Source organism: Pongo pygmaeus, chromosome 1, assembly GCF_028885625.2.
Source record: "Pongo pygmaeus isolate AG05252 chromosome 1, NHGRI_mPonPyg2-v2.0_pri, whole genome shotgun sequence".
NCBI classification, from domain to species: Eukaryota; Metazoa; Chordata; class Mammalia; order Primates; family Hominidae; genus Pongo; species Pongo pygmaeus.
Genome location: NC_072373.2, coordinates 226,211,075 through 226,218,184, shown reverse-complemented (window position 1 = coordinate 226,218,184; position 7,110 = coordinate 226,211,075).

Below are 7,110 nucleotides of genomic sequence, written 5' to 3'. Positions count from 1 at the left end.
TCAGACCTCTCTGCCCTCTGTTCACCGGCCCTGTTTAAACGCAGTTCCTGAGCCCTTGCTGCCATTTCACAACTGGAGACTTCCCTTCTCCCACAGCCTCCATCAATTCTGCTCAGTGTCAACAACCCAGAAGCTTCCACTGGGAAACATGGTCTGAATACCCAGAGCACGGCAGTTATCTTGCTCCATGCCCTGGGGAGGGATGATTGAGGGAAGCCAAGGCCTGATTCTTCCAAAGAGCTCTGCACACAAACATAAGAAAAACCCAGCTGACTCTACAAATACCAGCTCCAATTCTTTCATGTTGAGGCACACCCGTAGAGCGATCCACAGTGCTTTTCTTTGCCAAAAAAACAAAAAACAAACAAACAAAAAACTTGTAGTCCCCTGGAGCTAAGTCTGAGCTGAGTGACTGGAATCACTCTGAGGCTGAGAAGGGCTAAGAAGGAGGCAGTGAGCTTTGGGCAGGCTCCTTGCATGGCCTTGCAGAAAGCAAGAGGACCTAGAAGGTGGGGAGGGAAAGTGGAGGCCAGAGGACAAGGCCCTGGGAAGGGGCATGTGTGAGAGGTTTTCAGGGAAGAGCTAGGAATGCAGCAGGCTGGGATTGGGCATGGGTGGGGACTATTAGATTTAGGGATGCTACCCAAATGCCAGGGGGAGGAATCTGTTTCAACCCAGTGGCCAATGGGTAGTTGGTAAAGATTTTGTACCTTTATAACTTAATTTCTGTTAGAAGTATTGCTCAGAATCACTATTTATGCTGTGTTTTCAAAGATTTACCACACTTATGACTATAATGATGTTACTTCTTGAGCCATTTTTCTTCCTTGGAGAAACACATACTTGATTTCATAATGAAAATCAATGAGAAAGTACAAATTTGTGCAAATAAATTCAATGTACAGCTCAATATGCCTGGATGTTACCTCCACCATATGAGATATGTCTGCACTGATTCATTGAACATAGACCCTGGGGAAGGGGACTCTTCCAGGCCTATCCTGGCATCTTCGTTTCCAACTCCAGCCTCTTGTCCCCAGCAAGCTTCCCCCAGCAGCCAGGACAGACAATTACCTTTTCAAAACTTAAATACTGTTAACAGCTCCCTTGTAACTTACCAACCTTCTCCTTGCCATTTTAGACTTCACTATTCCAGTGATGAATAATCTGAATTTTTTAAATGGATTCTCAGAGGCTCTATTTTAATCTATATGCTTGTGCTTTAAATCAATAACCAATAACCAATTTAAGTTCATTTAAGCCCTATTAGCTGCCACATAATGTTGGTGTTCAGCTCGGCATCATAGCTAACAATTTATGTTAAAAGGTGCTCAGCTTATTTTTTTTTTAAATTCTACAGCTGTCTGCTGTGTGACTGGAGAGCTGATGACTTTGAGCTATAGCAGCGCTCTCTCCGAGTTCATTTCGATACTGAAAACCAGAATGAACTATTAAAACTCATTACCATTTTTATCTCTAATGGCGCAGATTCCATTTTCTATCATTTTATTCACATCTGAAAAGCAAATTGTATTTGCATAAGGAAGGGGGGATCTCTTGGATTTTTTTTCATTCTTTTTCTAAAAAATTAAGAAAAAATATACATAATGGTTTCTAGGAGGGGGAAAAGTGCCATCCAAATACATCTGTTAAGAAAATCAAAATTCCAAAAGCTTGATCTTAGGGACTAAACCTTTCCCTCCTCCCACCTCACCCTCGGCCCCAGCCAACATTCATCTGCTGAAGTCCTAACCCCAAGGACCTCAGACTGTGGCTGTGTTTGGAGACAGGGTCTTTATAGAGGTAATCAAGTTTAAATGAGGTTATTAGTGTGGATGCAATTGGTGTCCTTCTAAGAAGAGGAGACTAGGGCACAGACAAACAGAGGCATGACCACGTGAGGACACAGTGAAAAGAAGGCTACATTCAAGCCCAAAAGAAAAGCAAGAAACCGATTCTCCCTCACATCCCTCGGAAGGAACCAGCTCTGCCAGCATTTTGATCTGGGATTTCTGGGCTTCAGAACCATGAAACTATGAATTTCTCTGGTACTTTGTTAAAGGAACCCTAGCAAAGTAAGGCATTTGCAACATGAGGGAGATGACTGAAGTACTGAAGATTTGTTCATTGTGATAATAGCAGATATCATTTAATCATTATTTTCTATTGCCAGAAAATGTTCTAAATGTGTTCAAATATTATCCCATTTAATCCTCAAAAATTTCCGTGAGGCATTACTGTTATCCCCAGTTTTGCAGATAAGGAAACTCATGGACAGGTTGCTGAGTCATTGGTTCAAGGCCGTCACATGAATGGAGAGAAACCAGGCCTTCTCTACTCCAGAGTTGGTGCTCTGAACCATGCCATGGTACATCACTCTGGAACCTTGGATTTTGCTGAGTGTGAAGTAAAATTGTGCAAGCAACGAGCCTGGCTTCATTAAGCCACCTTTACCTGGAATACTCTTCTTTTGCTAACACCTTCCTTCCATAAGTTTCACCCAAGAATAGCAAAGATGAGCTAACAAGAGAAGGAGAAATGCCCACTGTGTGTTGGCTATCTGCCTATTCACCACCCCCAGGATGGCCAGCCACTGTTTCCAGAGATGTTACTCAGGCTCCCAGGCCCAGGTAGGAGAGCTCAGAACTCACAGAAAGCCCAGGGATCTAGGAAAGGAAGGCCCTCCAGGAACCAAGGACTCACATTGTCAGAAACGAAGCGGGCAGTGGTCCAGGGTTCAAGGCCAGGATATCCCAGACATCTGAGACAGACAGAAACCTAGAAGAAGATTTGAGTTCAAGGTCAGGATTCTTCATCGCCAGCCTCCATGGGACTTAATGCTGAGCATGGGTGGAGAGAGGGGAGCCACAGGCCCCTGAGAAACCTTGGCTCTGGGCTGGCATCACAGGAGGAAAGGGAGCCAGCCTGGTCCTGGGCGGCATGAGTCACTTGAGGAACCCCACATTTCTCCTGCCACCCCACTGGGCCAAAAGGAGCTGCGTCTGCCTCCCCTTCTGCCATTTGCAGAGTCAAGGTGACCATTCCACCAGCTCTCGAACACCAGGCTTCTAAGGGCTTCCGGTTAATTTGTCAACACCTCCCAAGCACTTGCTGTGTCCCTGTCCTGTTCTCTGTGCTCCAACCCACTCCCTCTAAAGTCTGTTTACACCCTTGCAAGGTGAGCACTGCATTATGGTTCCTGTTTTAGAGATGAGGAAACTGAGGCCCAGAGAGTAAAATAATGTGCCCAGGGACACACAGTCAGTATTGAGGCAAAGTACAAATCTCAGTTTGGCCCAAACTGAAAATTACAAATCAGGTTTCTGATTATAACTCCTGGGGCTAGTCCAGGAGAGTGAGGCACATTATCTTGTCCTGGGTGAGAGGTGTGGTTTCCTCTCCTGGTAAGATGCTGTGTTCGAGATTTAATTCCCACGTAGGGCCAGAGCCAAGGGGATGAAAACTGAGTAGAAAAGCATTTCTGATCAAAAGGACATTTTGAACCTCTATTTCATAACATCAGATAAGAGATTTTTCAAGGACAAATACAATTTTACGGATATTTCCTCAGATATGATTAAGAAAGAGACAGATTCCAGCACTCAGATTTCCTGGGGTTGGCATAGGCTGAAGACCAGGAAAACAAGACACTGTATCTTAGCTTAAGTAATGCACCCGCAGGGACACTGTTTCCCCATGCAGAAGGCAGACCAGTGAATTGTCACGCTATGCTCAGATGAGAATGTTTGATATGGTTTAGATCTGTGTCCCTGCCAAATCTGATGTAGAATTGTAATCCCCAGTGTTGGAGGTCAAGCCTGATGGGAAGTGATTGGATCATGGGGGTGGATTTCTCATTAATGGTTTCTCACCATCCCCCCTTGGTACTGTCGTTGCAATAGTGAGTGAGTTCTCATGAGATCCGGTCATTTGAAAGTGTGTGGTACCTCCCCCTCTCTCTCTGGCTCCTGCTTCAGCCACATAAGACATGCCTGCTTCCCTTTCTGCCATGATTGTAATTTTCCTGAGGCTTCCCCAGAAGCCAAAAAGATGCCAGCATCATGCTTCCTGTACAGCCTGCAGAACTATGATCCAATGAAATCTCTTTTCTTTGTAAAATACTCAATCTTAGGTATTTCTTTATAGCAATGCAAGAACAGCCTTCTCCAATGTTCTTAATAAAATTAAGAAGAAGCTGCAGCTATTAAGCACTTAGCACAAACAACATTTCTGTGGTGCAGATTCATTTGTTCCATTTTACAGAGGAGGCAACTGAGAAGTAGAGATTAGAGCGTTTGTCCCTAAGTGTGTGGCTGGGGAGAAGCAGAGCTAGGATGTGAATGTGTGTTTCTCCCTGCAGAGTCTACAGACCTTTGGGCTCTTCTGCCTCCTTCACCAACTGTAAGAAGAGTGCAGAGCCAAAATAAGAGGAAACCATGGAAATACAGAGACACTATGTTCTGTATAGAGGTGGAAAGTCTTCATCCCACTCCCCTCTGCCACAGTAACAGGTGTTCACATAGAGTTTCGGTCTCCAGGTTCCCTTGCGGCCAAAGAGGACCAAGTGTGCATGACATGGGCTCAGATTCCAAGCATGTTTTCAAGGAAGCACTGCTCCCTGGTCTTCTCTTTCTTTCTTCCAGCTGAAATGGAAGCATCTAAAATGGGGGCTTGAGCAGCCCTGGAGGACCACAGCATCTGAGTGACAACCAGAGAGATGCCCAGCAACAGAAGGGAGGTTAGGTTCCCCACTTTTCACCCAGCACTGAGTGGGAGAGGAAAAAATGAATTGTTATTTAGGCCAGTATTGTTCAGGCATCTCTTGTTTCCAGAAGTCAAGTCAATATCAAATGCATCAACAAAGACATCTGAGACACCTTGATAACTTCCTTTTTCCATTTTTGAAAGTTGTGAGGCTCTCATACGCATGTATAAAATAGGGTGCCACTTTCCAAAATGTAAGAGGATTTGGAGCAGAAAATGGTTTCCTAAGTTTGTCTCTTGAACCGGTCAATAAATCTGACAGCTGTCCCTGAATTATAGCTAAAATGTTGGATCTGCAGAGCACAGCATCATTCCTCAGAAGGAATGCACATGTCTCCTGGAAGCCCAAGGCTTGAAACTTTTCTCTGTGGGTTTTTGGTTGTGAATCAGACTTGCTCTTTCCGTCATAAACTGCAATGATGAGGCTATAAGAGAAGTAGGAGGAAAGTGTTTTGTTAGAACAAACAGGAAGGGAGAGAGCTTGAACAAAGAGAAAGAATCACTCCCCAAAGAGGCAAACTCAGTGAGCGGAATTGATGGAGACGATTGAAGAAGCCAGGGGGTATGATAATTGCAAAATGTTTTGTAGTTGTTCCCATAACAAACAATTTTGCCAGAGAGGGCTCAGAGGCACTGTGCAGCTTGGAGGAATCAACTCAAGGAGTCTGAGAGCCTTGGAAACTGCCATCCTTCTTTCAATGCTGGAGTGCACGCTGGGAGGGATCAAAATGGAGTGGACACTGGAAGAAAATTGATCCAAATCCCATTCAGGCAATCCCAGGGGATGACTCTGTTTTCAAGGCTAGCTCAGAAATTTTCAGGAGAAAGGCACTCACCTACTGTCAAAGGGTAGCGGTCAGTGTTTCTTATGTTTGTTTGTTTGTTTGTTTGTTTGTTTTTAGGCAAGGTCTTGTTCTGTCACCCTGTCTAGGGTGCAGTGGCACAGTCTTGGCTCACTGCAGCCTCGACCTCCCGGCCTCAAGTGATCTTCCCACCTCAGCCTCACGAGTACCTGGGACTACAAGTGTGCCACCAACATGTGGCTAATTTTTGTAGTTTTTGTAGAGATGTGGTTTTGCCATGTTGCCCAGGCTAATCTTGAACTTCTGAGTTCAAGTGATCCGCCCATCTCAGCTTCTCAAAGTGCTTGGATTGCAAGCATGAGCCAGTGAGCCCAGCTGTGTTTCAGTGTTTCTACCGCAACCCAGGCAAAGGTAAACACCACATAAGCCATAGAGAAGATGGAGGCATATGAGATCTGCTGGACAATGAACTTCAGCAGGAGCGTAGACCAAAATAGACTCAGGGAGGAATGTTCTGGAAACTCTTGCACCTGTTCACTGGGAGACATGTATGAACATATTTTGCCTAACGTTTTTGGTTTTAGCAACAAATGAGAACACTACAAATAAGCACTTCCAAGAGAAAGGATACAGAAGTGTGTTGTATTTATACTGTGGAATATTAAACATCTGGGGAAATGGAAGAATTACAGATACACGAATTAGCAGGCATGATTTATGCTGAAACAAAAAAGAAGGTAATTTACAGAAGGATACATACAGTCCATTCCTGAAAAATATTCATTTATTGAGGGCCTACTGTGTGCTAGGCACTCTTCTAAGCACTGAGGATGTCGTAGTGAACACAGTAGACACATACATACTCTTTGCCCTTATAGAGCTTACATTCTCATGGGAATAACACAGACATAACTAAATAGGTAGTCTAATGGGGATACGTGTTCTGTAGGCACAAGGGAGGAAGGCAGACAGGAAAGGGCAACATTTAAACTTTAGTCCCGAAGTCCTCATGGAGAAGGCAACACAGCACCAAGACGTGCAAAGGGGAGAGCGTGGAGTATGTGCCTGTTAGGGAGGTGCAAGTGTGAAGGTCCTGGGGTAGAAGCATGCAGGGAATGCTGTGACAACACCAAGGGCCAGAAGGTGGATGCAGAGTGAGTGAGGCAGAAAGAAGCAGAAGCTGAAGTCTGGAGATGAAGACCTGGACACTTAGAGGATGGAGGAGGAGGACAGATCTCAGAGAGCTGCACCAGCAAGAAACATGGCTTTGACTCCATGATGGCAGGGTTTTCAGCAAAAGAGAAGGCATGGGCAGAAGATGAGAAACCGTGGAAATTTATTGTGATTAACCAGGAGAGAGATGATGGTGGTTTGGCTCAGCATGAGCACCTTACCTGGTGGAACGATAATTGGTTCAAAACATGCAAAACTACACAATACTGCTTATGGACACATGGATATTTAGTAATCCTCTAAAGAAATTAACGGATGAACAAAAGCCTGGGAAGCAGTTTATCTAGGGAGTGGTGGTAGGGGAAGAGGA